General features: G+C 43.7%; 1 protein-coding gene across 5 annotated transcripts in view; it reads left to right on the top strand.

Annotated features, from left to right (window-relative positions):
• Nucleotides 1–13,069: 13,069 nt before the first annotated feature.
• LOC126336174 (uncharacterized) overlaps nucleotides 13,070–23,590 on the top strand; it is a 72,304-nt gene continuing 61,783 nt past the window's right edge. For 4 of the 5 annotated variants that reach the window (XM_049999676.1, XM_049999675.1, XM_049999674.1 and 1 more), the window contains exon 1: nucleotides 13,087–13,186. The gene's annotated coding sequence lies outside the window, so the exon portion shown is untranslated. Of the gene's footprint in view, nucleotides 13,187–18,054; nucleotides 18,329–23,590 lie in introns of all 5 variants that reach the window. The other variant, XM_049999677.1, reaches the window with a different exon arrangement.

The following is a 23,590-nucleotide window of genomic DNA, read 5'->3' as shown; positions in this document are numbered from 1 at the left end:
GCCTTGTTCTCTACAGGAGCCAACATCTCATTCATATCCTGTGTGGCTACCTTCAATATTACTTCTGCTTTAGCACGTATAATGAAGTTTATGACTGCTGTTTAACTGCTATAAACTTCCTCTTGCCTTCTTCTGCATTGATCTGTGGTGATCGAACATCGGTGGCAGATGCTTAATGTAGAGTACACGCTTCGTTGTAAAATAAATTTGACCATGTCTCCTAATATTTCTCATTACTTTATGAATATTAAGGTTGCTCAAAAATATAAGTGGAAAAATTTTGCTTCGAAATGATAACGCCACAGAAAAATTTACTTCGTGGTTGATTTTTTTGCGAGTAACCACATCCTAATAATGCTTAGGCCCTATCATGTTCGTATTAAAAGTTAAATACTGTGATGTTGTTGCATTAATTTGTTCTGAAAGCGGTGCTGAATTCAAGACCATAAAAGCTGTGAGCTATCTGAGGAAGTTAACCTTGCATTACTGAGCAACTGTTACCCCAGGTATCGAGTCTAGCTTACCAAATTCCCAACCAGACTAACATTAATTATAATCTGTTGGTACTCATCTTACGATAACCAGTTATATATATATATATATATATATATATATATATATATATATATATATATATATATATATGTGTGTGTGTGTGTGTGTGTGTGTGTGTGTGTCCAAATATAAACTGATTTATTTCTTTTTATTTAAATTGTCTATATATATATTAACATTGATCATTGTTCTGTTAAATTTCAGCATATCAAACTCGATTTATAACTAAATTGGTGCCTTATTTAGGATTGTATAAATGTGAGTTTGTAATCTTACGGAACACATCAAATAGGGAGACAAGACAGGGAGACTACATAACAAAACTGCATTGATAAAATAACACATGCATAATGTTGAAACATATGCAAGAGGAAATAAATCACAACCAACAGAATCAATTTTCACCCAAAGAAGTTACGTTCGTAGCGCAATCCTGTCCGTCATGAAATTACCACACACTGGTATACTAAATTCATACTAACTCTCTGTGAAATCTTCCCGAACAGAATAGCTGAGGGCTACTTTGATGCTTACACCACATGCTTCACGTGGTCAACTTGGTTTACACAAAGAGTGTAACTCCACAATAATTTTGATAATTAAAATAAATTACATCGAAACGCAATTTACAATAGAAAAACCTCAAACTGGTTACTATTGTCTTGCTATTAACCCGACGGGTCAAACAATTGTATAAGCACGTGGTACTGGTCTCACAAAGTACACCCCACGTGGGCTGAACATAAAGAAAAGTTGCTATATTGAAAAATATTGTCAAGACGAGATGTTATAATCTCACGCACATTCGCATTTAAGATTGATGATCTTAGAGTTACTGATCAACACGTGGTTCCACTTTACTCACAAAGTAGTGACAAAGCAACCACCGGAAGATATTCTGAGCTTCACACTCGAATTACATTGCGTTGCAATTTAAGATAACATTAGATATTTTAGAGCTAAACCTAAAATAAAGGTGATTAAATTTTTATTTAGACTGAACTTAAGAAATCCATTGTCCTACGGACTTAGCAGACACGCGCTTAGCCCGAGATCTTACCACTTCAGACGCTCGCCGCGGACAAAGTGCTCTGGGCTCCTACCGAGGGTGCTTAACCTATACAAACGGAAGTGACCAGAGGGGCAGCTTCCTATACCAACATGACAAGGGACGGACAGGAGCGTACTAAGAATAGAAACCTCTCAGCTTTTAGAAAGCGTAGCTACCTGTTTCGGCGTTGGTCCTACTGTTCTCTAGCAGACAGGCTTGTCTGCTACCGTCAAGCATGCAACTAGAAATACATTTGCTCATTCATCCTCTCACACATAAGGGAAGGGGGATGATAATATCTTATCATATACAGTATATAAAAGAAAGCGGATGTAGGTTCCGTATGAGACTGTGTGACATGAATTACATATAAACTGTGTTTTAAAGTGTAGTAGTGTGACATATCGTTCTTGTTTATGTGTAAAAGTAACATGCTCCACTGCTCAGTCTCCTCCCAGACAGTCAGAAACACCACAGTAAATTTAGAAGAGGAATTTATGCCGTAAATGACAACAGATTAATGACAGATAAATGATAACAGTTAAATGAACATGAAAGAAATCCAACAGAGACCTTGCAATATGTTTCAATTTTACAGTGAAGGTTGCCAATGCTATATTCGTCTTCTGAATTAATCTTTCACGTTGTTACTGTCCACGTTAGGTTTTTTATAACTTTTCAGATAAACATATGTTCCGGGAACGACAACCCACTGATTTAGTGGGTAATGCACTGGCTAATATCAACGAAAATACTCTTTCCACAGTGGTGTTGTGTGCAGGAATAAAAAACAAACACTCGTATTATTTTAGCAATTGGCATTTGCTGTCAGGATTTTCGGTTTCCTTAACAAAGTAAATCCACCTTCCCCCCACGTAGTATTTGGACTTCCATTCTTCCGAGTCACGCTTGGTTTCTAACAAGCTCTTCAGGTACATATATTCCCGAATACAATTGTCATCTGAAATCCGCAGGGATATAACAGTGTTTTCAATCATTGCCCAATCTGGGGTTTCAGATAGCGTCATCCAGTTAAACACTTGATATTTATTAAAGGAAATAGCCCATTTCTCTAAGTGCTGTGGTATAGAAGGTCATTGTCCCTTCCTCAAAATGCAAAATCAAATTAATTATTTTTCGGTTAGGTTCTCATTCTTTAGTTTGTTCAAATTCCTCTCGGTTTGATGCCAATAAGATTGGCAGTTTTCCTACCATTCAGACATATCTGACTGTCTATTAATATACACACATCAAAAAAAGTTTTCCATCACCTCGGTTCCGAGAGTTTCGGAACCTGTACCTAAAATTGTAGTAGACATCAACATAAACATCATTTCCGCTCTTTTCATTGCTCATGAAAACCACACATTGCAGGTAGCACCACCATACAGCGAAACCTTCAGAGGTGGTGGTCCAGATTGCTGTACACGCCGGTACCTCTAATACCCAGTAGAACGTCCTCTTGCATTGATGCATACCTGTATTCGTCGTGACATACTATCCACTAGTTCATCAAGGCATTGTTGGTCCAGATTGCCCCAATCCTCAACGGCGATTCGGCAGGGATCCCTCAGAGTGGTTGGTGGGTCACGTCGTCCATAAATAGCCCTTTTCAATCTATCCCAGGCATGTTCGCTAGGGTTCATGTCTGGAGAACATGCTGGCCACTCTAGTCGAGCAATGTCGTTATCCTGAAGGAAGTCATTCACAAGATGTGCACGATGGGGGTGCGAATTGTCGTTCATGAACACGAATGCTGCGTCAATATGTTGCCGATATGGTTGCACTATCTGTCGGAGGATGGCATTCATGTATCGTACAGCAGTTACGTCGCCTTTCATGACCACCGGCGACGTACGTCGGCCCCACATAATGCCACCCCTAAACAGCAGGGAATCTCCACCTTGCTGCACTCGCTGGACAGTGTGGTCAAATAGCTCTGAGCACTATGGGACTTAACTTCTGAAGTCATCAGTCCCCTAGAACTTAGAACTACTTAAACCTAACTAACCTAAGGACGTCACACACATCCATGCCGGAGGCAGGATTCGAACCTGCAACCGTAGCGGTCGCGCGGTTCCAGATTGTAGCGCCTAGAACCGCCAGGCCACCCCGGCCGGCGCTGGACAGTGTGTCTAAGGCGTTCAGCCTGACTGTGTTGCCTCCAAACACGTCTCCGACGATTGTCTGGATGAAGGCATATGCGACACTCATCGGTGAAGAGAACGTGTTGCCAACCCTGAGCGATCCATTCGGCATGTTGTTGGGCCCCTCTGTACCGCGCTGCACGGTGTCGTGGTTGCAAAGATTGACCTTGCCATGGACGTCGGGAGAGAAGTTGCGCATCATGCAGCTTATTGGGCACAGTCTGAGTCGTAAGCAAGGTTGTATCACGAGACCTATCCCCACCGACAACAACCACAGCATTCAGTGTTCCCAACAGTGTTTCGTCGTTGGTCTGAGACAGAGCCGTTTCGGGTAGCAGGAGGTAATGAAGAACGTACCCAGAATGTTTGGACACCAGACGTGGAGGAAAATGAAATTAACACTGTGTACGGCTACCAGCGTGTCGGTATCAGGTATTTGGCCCGCCAGTACAGGATAAGCCAGTCGACCGAGTGGAACATTCTCCATGACAATTGTTACTGCCCTCACCACTTACAGGGTGTGCATGACTTATTAGCGACAGAGTTTCCAAATCGGGAGCAGTTTTTTTACTGGCTTCTTCACCAGGCAACCACGGTTCCTGGATTTGTCATCTATCCTATTCGCAGATGAGGCTACCTTTACGTGGAGTGGTATCTTCAACTTCAGTAACAGTCTTTTGTTGGATAGTATGCAGAGCCCCCATAATATGGTGACAGCGAATCATCAACATCGGTGCTACCGGTATGTGTGGCCGGAATAATTTGCGACAGTATTTTGAGACCAGTCTTCCTTCCACGTCGCGTAACAGACCGGAATTAGCGGCGTTTCTTGCGAGTGACTTTGCCTCCCATGCTGGAAGAAGTGTCATTGATAGTTCGAAGGTTTATGTGGCTGCTACATGATGGTGTTCCAGCTCACTTCGCCGTTAACGTCCGGACGCATCTCAATCGTGTTTTGCCCGGCCAGTGGATCGAACGAGGGCGTCCAATTGTATGGCCTGCTCGTTCACCGGATCTCAACATGTGCGATTTCTGGCTATGGTTTCATCTCAAAAGAATCGTGTATGCAGAGCCCATTCCAGATGTGGAAACACTGGAGCAGCATATTGATCTTGCCTTTGACACTGTTCGGATGCAGCCTAGCGAATTTGAATGTATAAGACGGAACATGACACGACACGTACAAGTGTGTGTTGAAGCACATGGAAACCATTTCCAACACTTACTGTAAGTGTGGCTGTGTGGTACAGTGTGTATTAGACCCCAGTCTCTGTAAAAATTGACCGCTAACTTCTTGTCCGATTGCACAGGAGTGAGGGCTATAAGAGAGCTTGTGCATTTAAATGACTCACTACGAAATCACAAAACGCGGTTTCCGTAATTCTTCTATTTTCAAATAAGTTCTCAACACAACAACTGATAATCAACAAGGCAACAATATTGACGCTACTAGACTTCAGCAAACCTTTTGACACTATTAACTTTGACATATTGCTCAGAAAAATGCAACAGCTTAATTTCTCAGATATTGCAGTGAGATGTTGTCTGTGTAAATGTAAAATCTTCCTGGAAACATGTCTCCACAGGAGTGCCACAAGGATCAGCCTTAGGATCACTTTTGTTTTCCTTATAACTCAATGATATTTCGTCGGTTCTGTCCTCCTGCAAGTATCATCTTCATGCCGACAACCTCCAGCCCTACCTAAGAATCATACCTGAAGATATAAACACCGCAACCGCTCAGATGAATGATGATCTATCTTCAGTGGTGACATGGGCGAAAAACCTAAATGCGAAAAAGACACAAGTAATCTTAATAGCCCATCATAAATTAATAAGATCAGATTTCCGCAAACGGCTGCCCCCTATTCTGCTGGACAGTATTCCAACACCGTACCATAAAAGAGTTAAGAACTTTGGTGTAACTTTGGATGAGCATCTAAGCAGGGCAGTGTGCCGGAAGACGTCCGCTTGTCCCTATGCTCTCAAAAAGTTTCGGAACGTATTTCCACAGGACGCGAAACGCCAGGTCGTGCAAGCACTCGTTCTACCGAACCTCCACTATTATTATGTAATTCAACAAGGCATGAGTAGTGAAAACAAAAGATGATTAGAACTAACCATTAATGCCTGTGTGCGTTACACTTGCATCATTCGCCGATATGATCACGTTAGTGCTTCATACTCCCAGCCAGGGTGGCTAAGGCAGCACAAATTGCGTGACTACCACACACTATGTCTACTTCACCGACTCCTCGTCGCGCAAGCACCCCAGTACCTTGCTTCAGACATTGAACACCTTTCATGCCATCATAATCGAAACACCAGGTCACTGTTATTTGGTAGCCTATCAGTGCCCACTTACCAAACCAAAAACTTTTGCGAACTCCTTCTTAGTTTCTGCTGTCCGCCTCTGGAACAAACTGCCCCTTACCTTGCGCAAAATTCAATCCCCTTCTTCTTTTAAGAAGAAGTTGAAGCATTTCATGCTATCATCCCAATAAAGTTTTCCACAAAATTAATGTATAAGGCCAATCCTCCCTTCTGTTAAATAGCAAAACTTGTCTCTCCGACCTTGTTCCTTTCTCTTCTTTCTCTTCATCTATCTCCATTAGCCACGCAATCTTCTTTTCATTTATATTTCCTTAATTAGGTTTCATCATGTCCCTATACTTCTCCTCCCTCCACCTAGAGTTTCCCTCATACCCCCTGCTGCTAGCACTCCTATCAAGAATCTACCACTACCATAATGTCTAATTATAGCAAAACTTATCATCTACGAATATAAACTGTATACGTATGTATTTTTCCAAATGTGCGCTTTTGATTGCTTGTTTCACTTTTTGTACTAGATGTAGTTTGACATGCCTACTAAAACATATGAAAGTAAAATACACTCCTGGAAATGGAAAAAAGAACACATTGACACCGGTGTGTCAGACCCACCATACTTGCTCCGGACACTGCGAGAGGGCTGTACAAGCAATGATCACACGCACGGCACAGCGGACACACCAGGAACCGCGGTGTTGGCCGTCGAATGGCGCTAGCTGCGCAGCATTTGTGCACCGCCGCCGTCAGTGTCAGCCAGTTTGCCGTGGCATAAGGAACTCCATCGCAGTCTTTAACACTGGTAGCATGCCGCGACAGCGTGGACGTGAACCGTATGTGCAGTTGACGGACTTTGAGCGAGGGCGTATAGTGGGCATGCGGGAGGCCGGGTGGACGTACCGCCGAATTGCTTAACACGTGGGGCGTGAGGTCTCCACAGTACATCGATGTTGTCGCCAGTGGTCGCCAGTGGTCGGCGGAAGGTGCACGTGCCCGTCGACCTGGGACCGGACCGCAGCGACGCACGGATGCACGCCAAGACCGTAGGATCCTACGCAGTGCCGTAGGGGACCGCACCGCCACTTCCCAGCAAATTAGGGACACTGTTGCTCCTGGGGTATCGGCGAGGACCATTCGCAACCGTCTCCATGAAGCTGGGCTACGGTCCCGCACACCGTTAGGCCGTCTTCCGCTCACGCCCCAACATCGTGCAGCCCGCCTCCAGTGGTGTCGCGACAGGCGTGAATGGAGGGACGAATGGAGACGTGTCGTCTTCAGCGATGAGAGTCGCTTCTGCCTTGGTGCCAATGATGGTCGTATGCGTGTTTGGCGCCGTGCAGGTGAGCGCCACAATCAGGACTGCATACGACCGAGGCACACAGCGCCAACACCCAGCATCATGGTGAGGGGAGCGATCTCCTACACTGGCCGTACACCTCTGGTGATCGTCGAGGGGACACTGAATAGAGCACGGTACATCCAAACCGTCATCGAACCCATCGTTCTACCATTCCTAGACCGGCAAGGGAACTTGCTGTTCCAACAGGACAATGCACGTCCGCATGTATCCCGTGCCACCCAACGTGCTCTAGAAGGTGTAAGTCAACTACCCTGGCCAGCAAGATCTCCGGATCTGTCCCCCATTGAGCATGTTTGGGACTGGATGAAGCGTCGTCTCACGCGGTCTGCACGTCCAGCACGAACGCTGGTCCAACTGAGGCGCCAGGTGGAAATGGCATGGCAAGCCGTTCCACAGGACTACATCCAGCATCTCTACGATCGTCTCCATGGGAGAATAGCAGTCTGCATCACTGCGAAAGGTGGATATACACTGTACTAGTGCCGACATTGTGCATGCAATGTTGCCTGTGTCTATGTGCCTGTGGTTCTGTCAGTGTGATCATGTGATGTATCTGACCCCAGGAATGTGTCAATAAAGTTTCCCCTTCCTGGGACAATGAATTCACGGTGTTCTTATTTCAATTTCCAGGAGTGTATTTCAAAAATAATAGGCATAACTGTTAAGACATTTGTCTCACTGCCAGACATGATGGTCAGCGCTTTCATGTAGAAATGTTTGCGGTTGCCTAATGAGCCATTATTGTACCGATAAGCTTCGGGCAAAGACGTACATGCCTGGATGCAATCATGGTTCCGTAGGCAACCTCAAACATTTTGCCGTGAGTGCATGACCGTCTTGTTAAACTAGAGTAAATGTATTAACAATTATGGTGATTACTTTTCAAAGAATAAACAGTTTACTTTTTTTCCATCTGTAACGTTTTCATTTGACTGCCGCTTGCATACAGGTTGATTCAGGAGGAATGTTACATTATTTGTGAGGTGACTCTACATGTGAAAACAAACCGAAAAAGTCCGATGAAGTGTTCCATTTTCGATCGTTACGAAACTGGAGAGGTTGAAGACTACGCACATCATCAATGGGGATTTGAGGGCAAGTGTGAATATTACTTACCGAAATGCTGTGTAGACTATAGACGCTGTGGACAGAATAATGATGAGACAGGTGACTGATGCAGCCTACAAGAGGTGCGGCGATTCTCCAACAGATGGCAGCACTGTGACGTTGCACCGAGGCAATAACTGCAAGTGTACATATTGTCCAATCGTGGCTTTGATCAGTGAGCAGCCATTAGCCACGTACATGTCGTGCTTGAGTGTTGTTTAATTGAACAAGTCCATCGTGTCCGTGAATACCAAAATGCAGCATACTTTTAACAATGGAGAATATGCATACATGTTGTTCGGTACAGGTACAGTAACGGCAGCGTCCATGTGGCTGTGGCAGAATACCAGAGGCGTTTCCCCGATCGACGAACTCCCTGAGACGGCGTACTTCCTAGGGTTCTTCAAACGTTACGTGAATCTCGATCACTATCCAGTATACATGTAACATCAGAAGGTGAAACTGCCCAGTCAGCTGACGAAAGGGACAACGTTTTTGCAATGGCTCATCAGAGTCCCTCCACCACTATACAGAGCAGTAGCCGTCAACTCGATATTATACAAATGGGAGTGGGACGTATGGTATATTACTAGGGCTCGTATTCATTCATTTGCAGCTCATGCAACATCTGCATCCAGATGACTCAGTGAGCAGACGACAGTTTTGTAAATGGTTGGCTGTGCACAGATACGTTGTGCAGGACATTTTATTTACAGATGAGGCTACATTTACGTTCAGTGGTATCGTGAACACCCACAATTCTCATAGATGGGTGACGGAGAACCTACATGACACTAGGGAAACAAGATTCCGAGTTAGGTTCTCAGTGAACGTCTGGTGTGGTCAGATTGATGACCTGGTTATAGGGCCTGTGTTTCTGCCAAATCTCATAAGAGCCGCAGCATACACACATTTCCTGATAGAAGACCTACCTGTGGTTTTGGAAGAAGGGACACTAGAGCAGCGACGGCATGCAACATGATGGATCACCGATTTACTGCACAAGACAAGTATCCTAATATCTGAATAACACATTTCCTCAACAGTGGACTGGCCGTGGCGGACCCATTAACTGGTCTGCCAGGTCACCCGATCTGACCCCATTGGAGTTCAGTTTATGGGGCTGGTTAAAGGGGGATGTATGCACTACGAAGGCGGATACGCGTGAAGAACTTGTCGCTCACACCACCAACGCTGTTGGTCGCATTAAAGCCCGCCGGGGTGATGTTCGATGTGCACCACAACACACCCTCCGATGCATTGACAAGTGCGCTGAGATGGTTTGGGAACTTTTTGAACGCCTCTTGCAGGATAAATCAGTCATGTATCCCACCATTATTCCGTCTACCACAGCTCCTACACAGTATTTCGGTAAGTAATATTCACAGCTGTCTTGATATCCGTTCACGGATGTGTGTAGTCTTCAAAATGCCCCTGTTCCGTATCGATCGAAAATCGGACAGATATTCACAAGACTTTTCGGTTTATTTTCAAATGTAAAGTCATCTCACAAGTTACGTGATATTTCTCCTGAACCACCCTGTATACATAGTCATTATTAACTACAAAATTGCGCGTTGTCAGCTGAACGGTCAGTGCGTTCGAATACCACACAACGGGGCCCGTGTTCGATTCCCGGCTGGGGTGGGAGATTTTCTCCCCTCAGGGACTGGATGTTGTGCTGTCATCATCATCATTTCATTCCCACTGTCGACACACAAGACACCCAATGTGGCGTCGCACTCAATGAGACCTACACTTGGCGGCCTAACTTCCCGCCTAGGAACTCCCGGCCACTAACTCCTTAGGATCATTTCCATTTTGTTGCGCTTGTTTATGTATTACAGTAAAGGAACACAAACATCACGTATAAATGCAATATTATACAAAGAAACACACTTTAAAATGGAAATGACTTCCCGAAACGTGCCATGTAAGAAATAATTAAAATAAAATTGTGTGTGGCAGCACAAAAATCTATTTCATAAACAGATGTCGATTACGATGAATGAAAAATTGAATTAGACCTTTAACTGCAAATTATGGAACTAGTCTCGTCCATACTAGTCCCACAGATTCTAGCGTTTACTGTGAGTAGTTTGCTGAGCTGCCTTTAACACCCTGAAAAATGTTTTGAGATTGGGTCAGTCACGATTACCCTGCTTTCGCCGTCGTTACGCACCCTCCAGCAGTAACTATTTATTCATCGCCATCGATTCATGGAAATTGTTGTGGATTATAACTTACTGTCATATACTGTAGCTTCTCCCACAGAATAAATGTCCATGCTGGGTAATCCACAAGCCCACTCTAAATTTTGTCGCTGGCATACAATGAAGTGTATACAATAAATGTTATTTGCCAGAATATGTCCTGCTGTATATAAAACCTGACTTTCTCTATTCTGTGATAGACACTGGTGATTCCAAATAAAGGAACTTAATCAACTGCTCTGTTTTCTCGGTGAAAAATTACCAAGGGAATTCATTGTATTTTTTCTACTCAATCCTCGTGGCACTCTAACTGGTGCAACTTGACGATGCTCTGAAGTTCCTCAAACTGCACAGGGTGATGTTGGGCAGGGCTGACACTGGACCCACATTCGAAACGACTGGCGTTCAAATCGTCAGTTGGCCGTTCAGGTTTATGTTTTCCGTGGTTTTCCTAACTTGCTTAAGGCAAATGCCAATACGGTTCCTTTGAAAAATTCTCGACCTGTTTTCTTTCTTTTTCTTCCCCAATTCGAGCTTCTGCTCCTCGTCTAATGACCTCGTCATCAATGACACGTAAAATGTAATACCCACATTGGCTTTTATACTAGTAATGTAGGGTATATTCCTTCTTTTGCGGCAGCAATAAAAGTCTTCTTCAGAACAAACGCGTTTCGCTTTATTTCAAAGCATCTTCAATGGCCAGAATTTTTTGTTCCCTACTGCATTCCTATTGTTCTCCCAAACATAGGCGCTCGGTTTCCATAATTTTGCGATGTACTGACACTGAATATATATATATATATATATATATATATATATATATATATATATATATATATATATATACGTTTTCCTGTTTTGTGGAGGCTTATGCACGTAATGTACCCCGAAACGCGCCGGCGGTGTGGCCGAGCGGTTCTAGGCGCTACAGTCAGGAACCGCGCGACTGCTACGGTCGCTGGTTCGAATCCTGCCTCGGTCATGGATGTGTGTGATGTCCTTAGGTTAGTTAGATTTAAGTAGTTCTAAGTTCTAGGAACTGATGACCTCAGATGTTAAGTCCCATAGTGCTCATAGGCATTTGATTTTTGTACCCCGAAACAAACCGCAAGAGGTGTATGTGCTTCCACACGATTTGAGAACGTCTATATACATCCAGTGTCAGTAAAGTGCACTGTTCTAAAAATCGAGCATCTATGTGTGGATGATCATTAGGAATGCAGCAGGAAGCAAATTCCACAGAAGATAATAATAAAGCGAAACGCGTTTGGTCTAAACAAGACTTTTATTACAATGGCAAGAGAATGAATGTAACATACATTACTCGTAAACATTTAATATTCAGCTCATTTGCCCAGGATATCCAGGACACATTCTTCCTCCTCCTCACAAAATGCAGTAAAAAGGTACTGTGCTGAGTACCAATGCGCCTTCTTAACCCATGGAAACTAGATGGTAGATGTATTAATTAACCTAGTTTGCAATGAAATCACAGTAACTCATTGTACTATCCCCTTGCAATCAGTGATGTCGTTGTTGAGAAGTATTTCCGTGCATAATTGGAAAATGAAGTGGCTGCAAGTGAGAGAAAAAGAGATTCAGTTAGTCAGATTGACTACTTGACTGTCGCCTCCCTCTGTACAGTCACTCACAGGATAAGATGTGAATCTAGCCATCTTTGTATGAGATCTGCCCTTTGGCGACGGTTTCCTATATCATAAAGAGCATCCAAAGTGCGACGCCAGTGATGCCGCGGTAATAGCGCACCATTTATTGACCAAGTGTCAGCTCTATGTTGAATGATAAGCATCAAGTACTTTAAACAGCGATACACTTCTATTTTACGCGCAGGAATTAACACTGTCTTGTGACAATGACCTTTTTGGGCGAAGGTATAAGTTTTAGATGCTTCTACTTTTTTTTCCTTTTTTTGTGAGAGAAGAAGGCTTATTCCTAAAACTATTATAAAGGTTTATTTAACGTATTTTCAAAATGGTTGTAACTGTCTGAGAGATACAATCTGTATACTCAGTTGTTCATCCATATGTATTCGGATTAGTTGTTCCATTTGATTTCTTTGCGGGTTTATTTTGTTGCGTTCAGTGCCGTAAATAATCTTTGTACACCCACAAGCAAAGTGTTGAGGTCTTCGTCTTCTTCAACACAAGGACGTCGGAGTGACGAGGCAACGAAAAGTGTGTCAGACGCCCCAGCTGGGAGAATCCCCTCCACTCTCCCCCACCAACTCCATGCTGCGAGAGGAGGGGAACACCGATTGCGCATGCGCTAGTTGCAAGCTGAACTCACGTGGACGTCGCATCGTAAAGATAACGCGTACTATTTGCACTCACGGTAGTGCGTTATAAGTGACAGTGAAAGCACAACAACTCATCTAAACTGGAGGTCCTCTTACCTGTGCCGTGTAAGTACTGCAGCTGCTTCTTTGAAAATTCGTTTAGAACATAACATAACTTTGTCATTCTACACTTTGACAATGCTTGCTGGACGCTATTTTCCATTCTATTATATATAAGGTGTTCTTACCGGCCGCGGTAGCCGACCGGTTCTAGGCGCTTCAGTCCGAAACCGCGCTGCTGCTACGGTCGCAGGTCCGAATCCTGCCTCGGGCATGGATGTTTGTGATGTCCTTAGGTTAGTTAGGTTTAAGTAGTTCTAAGTTCTAGGGGACTGATGACCTCAGATATTAAGTCCCATAGTGCTCAGAGCCATTTTTTAAGGTGTCCTTGGAGCTATATTTGCATTGTGTAAGAATGTTTTCTTGTGTGCTACTCAACGACCCATAATTAATACGAAAGTCATTTCTTAGAGAACTGTAGGGGTTACCTAGATTGCTGATGTTCCGCCTAACGTTTCGTCTTCCACTGCTGGAGACTTCTTCAAAGGCTTTAACGGCTCAGGAAGGTGTTACAGTCTCAAACATGCTCAGCGAGTCAAACTGTTTACATATATTCACGCGAAGTTCGGCTCGTGACGTCATCAGACTGCAGTCAAAGACCGCTGAGACGCGCCGTCGTATGCTGGGCAGTTTTGTGGTGAGGTGCAGCAGTTAGGAACTGCAAAAATAAGCATCAGCACCCGATTCAGAGAACACAAGAAAAATTGTTGCCTGGCCAAGACGGATAAATTATCAGTAGCAGATCATGCACTAGTGTCAGAAAAATAAAAAATTCGTTTCTCTGACACTGTAGTTTTTACAAGATCTAATAATTACTATAAAGGTACAGAGAGGCCATAGAAGTTCAAAAGCACAAACACAATTTCAACAGAAAAGGAGAAGGACTGAAATTAGACAAGTTGTGCTTCGCCGTTCTAATTAAAACAAACAGCGCAAATCTTCCGCTCTACAAGCTCCAAAGCATCCGCGGCGTTAGGTAGCGGTCTCATAACGTCACGAACCGACCGTTGCCTTCGGCTTGTAGAGCTTGTTCGAATCTGTATTACACTACTGGCCATTAAAATGGCAACACCTAGAAGAAATGCAGATGATAAACGGGTATTCATTAGACAAATATATTATACTAGAACTGACATGTGATTACATTTTCACGTAATGTGGGTGCATAGATCCTGACAAATCAGTACACAGAACAGCCACTTCTGGCCGTAATAACGGCCTTGATACGGCCTGGCATTGAGTCAAACAGAGCTTGGATGGCGTGTACAGGTACAGCTGCCCATGCAGCTTCAACACGATACCACAGTTCATCAAGAGTAGTGACTGGCGTATTGTGATGACCAAGCTCGCCCACCATTGACCAGATGTCTTCAGTTGGTTAGAGATCTGGAGAATGCTCTGGCCAGGGCAGTAATCGAACATATTCTGTTTCCAGAAAGGACCGTACAGGACCTGCAACATGCGGTCGTGCATTATCCTGCTGAAATGTAGGGTTTTGCAGGGATCGAATGAAGGGTAGAGCCACGGGTCGTGACACATCTGAAATGTAGCGTTCACTGTTCAAAGTACTGTCAATGCAAACAAGAGGTGACCGAGACCTGTAACCAATGGCAACCCATACCATCGCGCCCGATGATACGCCATTACGGCGATGACGAATACACTCTTCCAATGTGCGTTCACCCTGATGTCGCCATACACGGATGCGACCATCATGATGCTGTAAACAGAACCTGGATTCATCCGAAAAAACGACGTTTTGCCATTCGTGCACCCAGGTTCGTCGTTGAGCACACCATCGCAGGCGCTCCTGTCGGTGATGCAGCGTCATGTCGTGTCTCCGAGCTGATAGTCGATGCTGCTGCAAACGTCGTCGAACTGTTCGCGCAGATGGTTTTCGTCTTGCAAAAGTTCCCATCTGCTGACTCAGGGATCGAGACGTCGCTCCACGATCCGTTACAGCCATGCGGATAAGATGCCTGTCATCTCGTCTGCTAGTGATACGAGGCCATAGGGATCCAGCACGGCGTTCCGTATTACTCTCCTGAACCCACTGATTCCATATTCTGCTAACAGTCATTGGATCTCGACCAACGCGAGCAGCAATGTCGCGATACGAGAAACCGCAATCGCGATAGGTTACAATCCGACCTTTATCAAAGTCGGAAACGTGATGGTACGCATTTCTCCTCTCTTACACGAGGCATCACAACAACGTTTCACCAGGCAACGCCGGTCAAATGCTATTTGTATATGAGAAATCGGCTGGAAACTTTCCTCATGTCAGCAAGTTGTAGGTGTCACCACCGGCGCCAACCTTGTGTGAATGCTCTGAAAAGCTAATCATTTGCTTATCTACATCTACATCGATATGACTACTCTGCAGTTCACATTTAAGTGGTTGGCAGAGGGTTCATCGAACCACAATCATACTATCTCTGTACCATTCCACTCCCTAACAGCGCGCGGGAAAAACGAACACCTAAACCTTTCTGTTCGAGCTCTGATTTCTCGTATTTTATTTTGATGATCATTCCTACCTATGTAGGTTGGGCTCAACAAAATATTTTCGCATTCGGAAGAGAAAGTTCGTGACTGAAATTTCGTAAAAAGATCTCGCCGCGACGAAAAACGTCTTTGCTGTAATGACTTCGATCCCAATTTGCGTATCATATCTGCCACACTCTTTCCCCTATTACGTGATAATACAAAACGAGGTGCCATTTTTTGGACCCTTTCGATGTCCTCCGTCAATCCCACCTGGTAAGGATCCCACACCGCGCAGCAATATTCTAACAGAGGACGAACGAGTGTAGTGTAAGATTTGTCTTTAGTGGACTTGTTGCATCTTCTAAGTCTCCTGCCAATGAAACGCAACCTTTGGCTCGCCTTCCCCACAATATTATATATGTGGTCTTTCCAACTGAATTTGTTCGTAATTTTAACACCCAGGTACTTAGTTGAATTGACAGCCTTGAGAATTGTACTATTTATCGAGTAATCGAATTCCAATGGATTTCTTTTGGAACTCATGTGGATCGTTATTTAGCGTCAACTGCCACCTGCCACACCATACAGCAATCTTTTCTAAATCGCTTTGCAACTGACACTGGTCTTCAGATGACCTTACTAGACGGTAAATTACAGCATCATCTGCGAACAACCTAAGAGAACTGCTCAGATTGTCACCCAGGTCGTTTATATAGATCAGGAACAGCAGAGGTCCCAGGACGCTTGCCTGGGGAACACCTGATATCACTTCAGTTTTACTCGATGATTTGCCGTCTATTACTACGAACTGCGACCTTCCCAACAGGAAATCACGAATCCAGTCGCACAACTGAGACGATACCCCATAGGCCCGCAGCTTGATTAGAAGTCGCTTGTGAGGAACGGTGTCAAAAGCTTTCCGGAAATCTAGAAATACGGAATCAACTTGAGATCCCCTGTCGATAGCGGCCATTACTTCATGTGAATAAAGAGCTAGCTGCGTTGCACAAGAGCGATGTTTTCTGAAACCATGCTGATTAAGTATCAATAGATCGTTTCCTTCGAAGTGATTCATAATGTTTCAATACAGTATATGCTCCAAAACCCTACTGCAAACCAACGTCAATGATATAGGTCTGTAGTTCGATGGATTACTCCTACTACCCTTCTTAAACGCTGGTACGACCTGCGCAATTTTCCAATCTGTAGGTACAGATCTATCGTTGAGCGAGCGGTTGTATATGAGTGCTAAGTAGGGAGCTATTGTATCAGCGTAATCTGAAAGGAACCTAATCGGTATACAATCTGGCTGGACCTGAAGACTTGCCCCTATCAAGCGATTTGAGTTGCTTCGCAACCCTTAAGGTATCTACTTCTAAGAAACTCATGCTAGCAGATGTTCGTGTTTCAAATATGGAATATTTCATTCCTCTTCCTTGGTGAAGGAATTTCGGAAAACTGCGTTCAATAACTCCGCTTTAGCAGTCAAGTCGTCGGTAACAGTACCATCGGCACTGCGCAGCGAAGGTATTGACTGCGTCTTGCCGCTTGTGTACTTTACATACGACCAGAATTTCTTCGGATTTTCTACCAAATTTAGAGACAATGTTTCGTTGTGGAACCTATTAAAGGCATCTCGCATTGATGTCCGTGCCAAATTTCGCGCGTCTTAGTCCTGTCGGTTAAATTTCGCGTCTGTAGCACGTCATCTTCGTGGTGTAGCTATTTTAATGGCCACTAGTGTAGCTTTCTGAATCGTTATGCCTCTTATGTAGCAGACGAAACGTGGGTAAGAGCATAAGCCCTGGACCACGGCCATACGCCCATAAATCAAATATCAACAATATCAGAATCCCCAGCCGTGTAAGTCTGCAGTGCATGATTATTCCTAGACTGCCTGCCATACAAACCCTTTCATAGAATGAAACTAGATTTCTGCAAAACAACTGGAATCTTTCTCAGAATTTTTGGTGCGGCAGTTTTCTTCGGCGTTCCGACGTGTACGTGAGATTTAAGGTATAATGTCACAACGATTTTGTAGTTATTCACCAAATAAGTACGGTGCCCAACATAAACGTAGCAGGAAGCGATCTTACCACCACAGAAAGGAGTTGCTGCAGGAGGAGGCGTGCTTGCAGTGTTTTATCACAGGGCAAAAGCGAACCACAACAACAATGGCAACACAATGGGTAACACTTAACAAGCATCTTTAAAAGCATCTATATACACAAATACTCAGTTTTTGTGTGACGCTTATATGAGAGCTTGACACAGGCGTTAAACATCTGAATACTAGTATAAACGTAATTGAGAGAACAATGACTAACTAATCTATTAGCAGATCCGGTCGGGTTCTCCTGCCGTTGACTGTTAAGTTAATACAGCACACGGCGACACTCGGTGATTACTGAGACACTATGCGGCGCCTGTACGACAATGCTGTCCGACGACGAATGCTGCCAACTGATGACAGGCCAAGTGAAGCTGTGCGTCCGCTTAAATCCGCGGCGGACTGATGAATTATCCATTTGCGAACTCTTTGTCTGACGTCAGATGAATGTAGGATGTAGCCCCTGAAGAGCTTCCTCTGCAGTTTCAGAACATAACTATGGCGGACAGATGCGACTTATGGCAGAAGCATAATGTCGTCACTGTAAGGTACGTCATCCATGTGACACCTAACCATAACTACACTGCCTGACAAAAAAAAAAGTTGATTCAAATGGCTTTGAGCACTATGGGACTTAATTCTAAGGGCATCAGTCCCCTAAAACTTAGAAATACTTAAACCTAACTAACCTAAGGACATCACACGCATCCATGCCCGAGGCAGGATTCGAACCTGCTACCGTAGCGGTCGCGCGGTTCCAGACTGTAGCGCCTACAACCGCTCGGCCACCCCGGCTGGCTGACAAAAAAGTGAACCACTCAGAAGGAGAGGAGGAAACGAAATAAAAATTCACAAGTGATTACAAAACAGAGTCAACATGACAAAGAAATTGGCAATACGGGCCCACTTATCAGTATAAAGTTGGGCACAGCCTCTAGCCTGGTTGCAAACGCTGATTCGGTTGGGATACGTGTCATAAGGCCGTTGAATCCTCCCCTGAGGCAAGCTGGCCTACATCTGCTGTAACTGTTCCTTAGTATCCTGGACCTGGCGTTGTGATGGAGCTGAAGTCCAACCTGGTTCGACACATGTCCTACCACAGACTGGCCATGCAAGTATCTCATTATCACTCTGACAATTGATAAAGACACGTGCGATGCGTCGACGAACATTGTCCTGTTAAAAAAATAGTAGTATGATACTGCCACTTGACAGGTAACACATGAGGAAGTCGGATGATCGTGAAGTATCTGCGTGCTGACAGAATTCCCTCTATCTCACAAGCCATGACCAAGTTATACCCGATGAGCACCCGCACCAAGACAGCAGTAGTAACACCTGTGCGCCCCTCCGAAACACTGGAAGAATGACATCTCTCTCCAGATCGCTGTCGATGGTCATCTGGAATAGTGCACACACTATGCGACTCCATTCGTCTTCTGTTCATGATTCCTCGTCATGGTTCCAACCAAACGCTGCCTTTCGAGCTGCGGTGTTAACGGGAACCTGCACATCAGACGGTAAATCCCTAGTCCGGCTGCAGCTGGTCTCCGCTAACTGGTGCGGTATGATACAGAATGTAGCAGCTAGTCCATTTCTTATTCTCAGATGGCAGTCAAACATGTGAAGGGGTTACGATGTGCTTGATGCACAATACAGTGATCCTTCCTTGTCATTGTCAGACATGGGCGACCGGAACTTTCAGAGCGAGTATGTCTCACTTCACCTTCCCATACAGTCCTCTGTCGGGTGACTGCCACATCCATATGCCCCATATATATATATATATATATATATATATATATATATATATATATATATATATATATATATATATTTCAGGATTCGACCGCCCAGCCAAATTCTATCAGGTTGTGATAACACTGTCTCACACGCGTACACGGCACTCCGCGTCCTTCGCAGTAATTACTCAACATATGACACAGTTAACACCCCATATACACGCTACCAGTCCTTGGGTGAGGTTTTTAGGCGGTTTTCCACATCCCACTAGGTGAATATTGGGCTGTTCCCCACAACCCGCCTCACTTACACTACTCGCAGACATTTGAGAAAAACGTTCACACTATTTCACAGTTTCGACTAGACGTAGACTGCTGGGGTGTACGGGGTGGCGACAGGAAGGGCATTTGGCCATCCTCTGACACTAACATCGCCAAATCGATAGTAAATAGGCCGACCCCTCGTTGAAGTGGGACAAAGGCCCAAAGAAAATGATGATAACACGCTACCAGGCCTACTAACAACACTAAACACAAACGACACTAACGCAGTCAGGCGGCCGTTCTACCTGTCACAGTGAACTGCAACTCTAAATACCTCCTACAGAGTGTATGTTGTGTACGGAGCTACACTGACATCCGGCCATGTCTTCTGGGTGCTTAACTTCTTTCGTCTGGCAGTGTGTGTGGCGCCACGATGGAGATCTGCCCTTCTGTGTGACGCCCTTTGTGTATATTGCTGTGTGCCGTATCTGACGGCGGACACATCAGATGCCACTGGTACCTAATTTTGAAGGGCACAATCCTTGAACGCCTCGGAAGGTCACAGGCCGCTGCTATGAACTTGCCACAAACGGTATTTTCAAGGTTTTGACAACGATTCCAGGGCACAGATAATGATCGTGGTACACCAGCACAAACTCGACCACCAAGGGTAAAACCACTACACAGCAGGATCGATATTCACCCTTAAACTGCTCTGTGAAATTCAACGATTCTCTCACGGCAGTAGAGTTCCAAGCTTGCAGTTCCTATCGCAGTTGTAGTTTCACGATAAACTAGGGACCAGAGCAGTAGGTCTGTGTAATGGCAGCAAAGGTTCGGTAACGCAGAGATTAGATTTTCACGAACTGGTGGAATGTGGGAATATGCTTTTCATAGAAGAATTAGTCGTTGCTAGTTACGTGTTGGACATTCATCTAGAGAGAACGTTATAGCTGGACAGTCACAGGAAGGCAAAGAGCAGTTTAGTGGTGGTGATCTCTGACAAGTAAATCTACCTAATGGATAAACATCGATTTTGATCGGCTTTGGATATGTTGTAATGTGGATTGTAGAACAAACTAAGACACACATATTTTTATACGTGCTCATACGGCCGTTAAGAGGGTTAACAGCGCCTTTAAGAAACTGAGTTTAATCTTTCTGAATGAATACCATTGAAACAGTCACAGATACAAAAAATATTCAAATAAAAGTTCTACAACAGTGCAACAACATTTGTCAAAAAAGTCATTTTTTTTCAAAATCCTCTTCCCACACTATTTGTTTTCCATTTTGGACATTTACTAACAGCGAAACGTATAGCATCGCTAATATCAGATGCAGCCATATACGATGAAGTGTTATCCCAAAGACGCATTTGTCAGAAATAAGCTACAAATATCTCTGTACCACTGTATGCGTACCCATTATGTCTCCACTTCAGTGTCACCTGTCATGTTGTGTTGTTTAACCAGTCTTTTCGAAATAACTACATTATAAATGTATATTCTGCATTGTTCTATATATACATTTTTCTTTTAATTTTATAAAATATCTTGTGTTGTATTTGTATATTCTTTTTAAAATTCGCATATTTTTTTTGTTTTCAAGTTGTAACCTTTTCAGCGTTAATGGCGCTAATTCTGAAGTTGTTACTGTTTAAAGTTTATTGTAGACCTGTACAATAATGAGGTACTGCAAAATTGTTAGGTCAAAAAATGTGTGTGAAATCTTATGGGACTTAACTGCTAAGGTCTTCAGTCCCTAAGGTTGCACACTAATTAACTTAAATTATCCTAAGGAAACACACACACACACACACACACACATCCCGAGGGAGGACTCGAACCTCCGCCGGGACCAACCACACAGTTGTCAGGTCAAAAAAATGCAGAGTGGGAGAGCATTTCGAAAAAATTAACATTTTTCGATAAATGTCGGTGTGCCAATTAAAAACCATAGAACTTTTATTTGAAGGTTGCTTTTTATATCTGCTACCGTTTCAGCAGTATTCATGCATAAATACTTAACTCAATTCCTGTCAAGGGGATGTTTCAACCCCTTAAGAGCCGTTTGGGCACGTACAAAAAATACGTGTCTCTTGATTTGTTCTATGCTACAACATATTCAAAGCCGATCAGAATCGCAGTGTGTCCCGAGGGAATGTTTACTTGTGAGTGTAGGGAGACACCGTATTGAGTAGGCATACCGAGCTGGTGGTCAAGGATGTCCTTTCGTTCGAATCCTGCCTCGGGCATGGATGTGTGTGATGTCCTTAGGTTAGTTAGGTTTAAGTAGTTCTAAGTTCTAGGGGACTTATGACCTCAGAAGTTAAGTCCCATAGTGCTCAGAGCCATTTGAACCTTTTTTTTATGTCCTTTCAGTTCCCAGTGATACAGGACTCAGGAACTGCAATCTGATGTGGGTCTCTTGAGACACTCCATTGGTCCAAACTTCCTGTTCATGAATAACATTGTCGCTAACATCCAGTTGCCCTTTTGGATATCAATCGCATGGAGTCTCCAGCTATTCATCCACATCTGAATCACAGTATGGCTCAAGTCTGGCATGTATCAAGGAACCGGCTGTCAATGCAGCTCTTGAACTACATCGTACAACACGTATCACATCACTGTGCAAGCGTATGTGGAAGCTATGAGACTCATATCCCTTATTAACGTTTCTTTGTGGAAGAGAGTTTTGAGTACTGCATTTTTTAAAATCTATTCCTTGGTTATCAAAGCAGTTATAACTGCATGTTTCAGACACCGCTGGCTAATAAATGTGTTGAATTTATAACTTCATTGTATTACCCTTTTACGGACTAATTTATTCTTGCTACGCAAAAATACTTTAAAAATATGGTATTAAAGGATAATTTATTTCTTCAAAGTTCCAAAAATAGAAAACAATCTCTTTTGCGAGTATTTTATTAATAATCTAAAATTGCTCTAAATGCGTGAAACGTATTTAACATTGATTATTAATTATTATTTTATTAATTATTAATAAAACACTTGCAACATAATCTGTTTCCTATTTTTGACACATTGAACCACTGTTGCAGCAACAGGCCAAAATGGAGTGGAGTGATAAGTTCAGAAGTTTGCCTCATCGGGCAGGATAACGGACAATACAGTCTCGTTTTAAAATTTTATTACCACTGAAGCGGTCTCCGCTGTTCCAAGATAATCTGAGGACGCACTAACAGCGCGAAACGCGTCGCTATTAATAAAATACTTGCAACAGGGCCTGTTCTCTATTGTTCGAACATTGAACCTCTGTTTTTGCATGAGGTCAAATGGGGTAATGTGTTCATTCATTCAGAATTTTTATTTCCGGTGTTTCCAAGATGGAATTGACGCTATGGAAAAACTACTTTCCACTACACTTATGTAGTCGTCATTCAACGCTAAGTGATACTTGCAGCAACCGTAAACACATCTCGTTCCTGCGTTTCTCACTGCCAATGAACCCAACTGGTGACATCTGTATGTTTGTTCCGGTACAGGCAATTGAGCCCATGCTTTGACAAGCCTTGAATTCTCTAGGACTTTGCTCCTCTTGTTCAGATAGCCTTTAATCAAATGTATTTCAAGTTGCAGCATAAGACTCAGCTGGTCTTCCTAACCAGACAATAGAATGCAAAATATCTGACAGCACCATTGAGAGAAAGACGATCGAAGCTATCAGCATCTTCCACAGTTTCAATTTATCTGGTTACAGCAGGTGGATACCTCATCATCTTTTCATCTACATCCATACTCCAAAAGACACCTTTGGTCTTTGGCAGAGGATACTTTG

The sequence above is a fragment of the Schistocerca gregaria genome, chromosome 2 (assembly GCF_023897955.1).
Source record: "Schistocerca gregaria isolate iqSchGreg1 chromosome 2, iqSchGreg1.2, whole genome shotgun sequence".
Lineage (NCBI taxonomy): Eukaryota > Metazoa > Arthropoda > Insecta > Orthoptera > Acrididae > Schistocerca > Schistocerca gregaria.
This window is presented reverse-complemented; position numbering and strand designations above follow the sequence as displayed.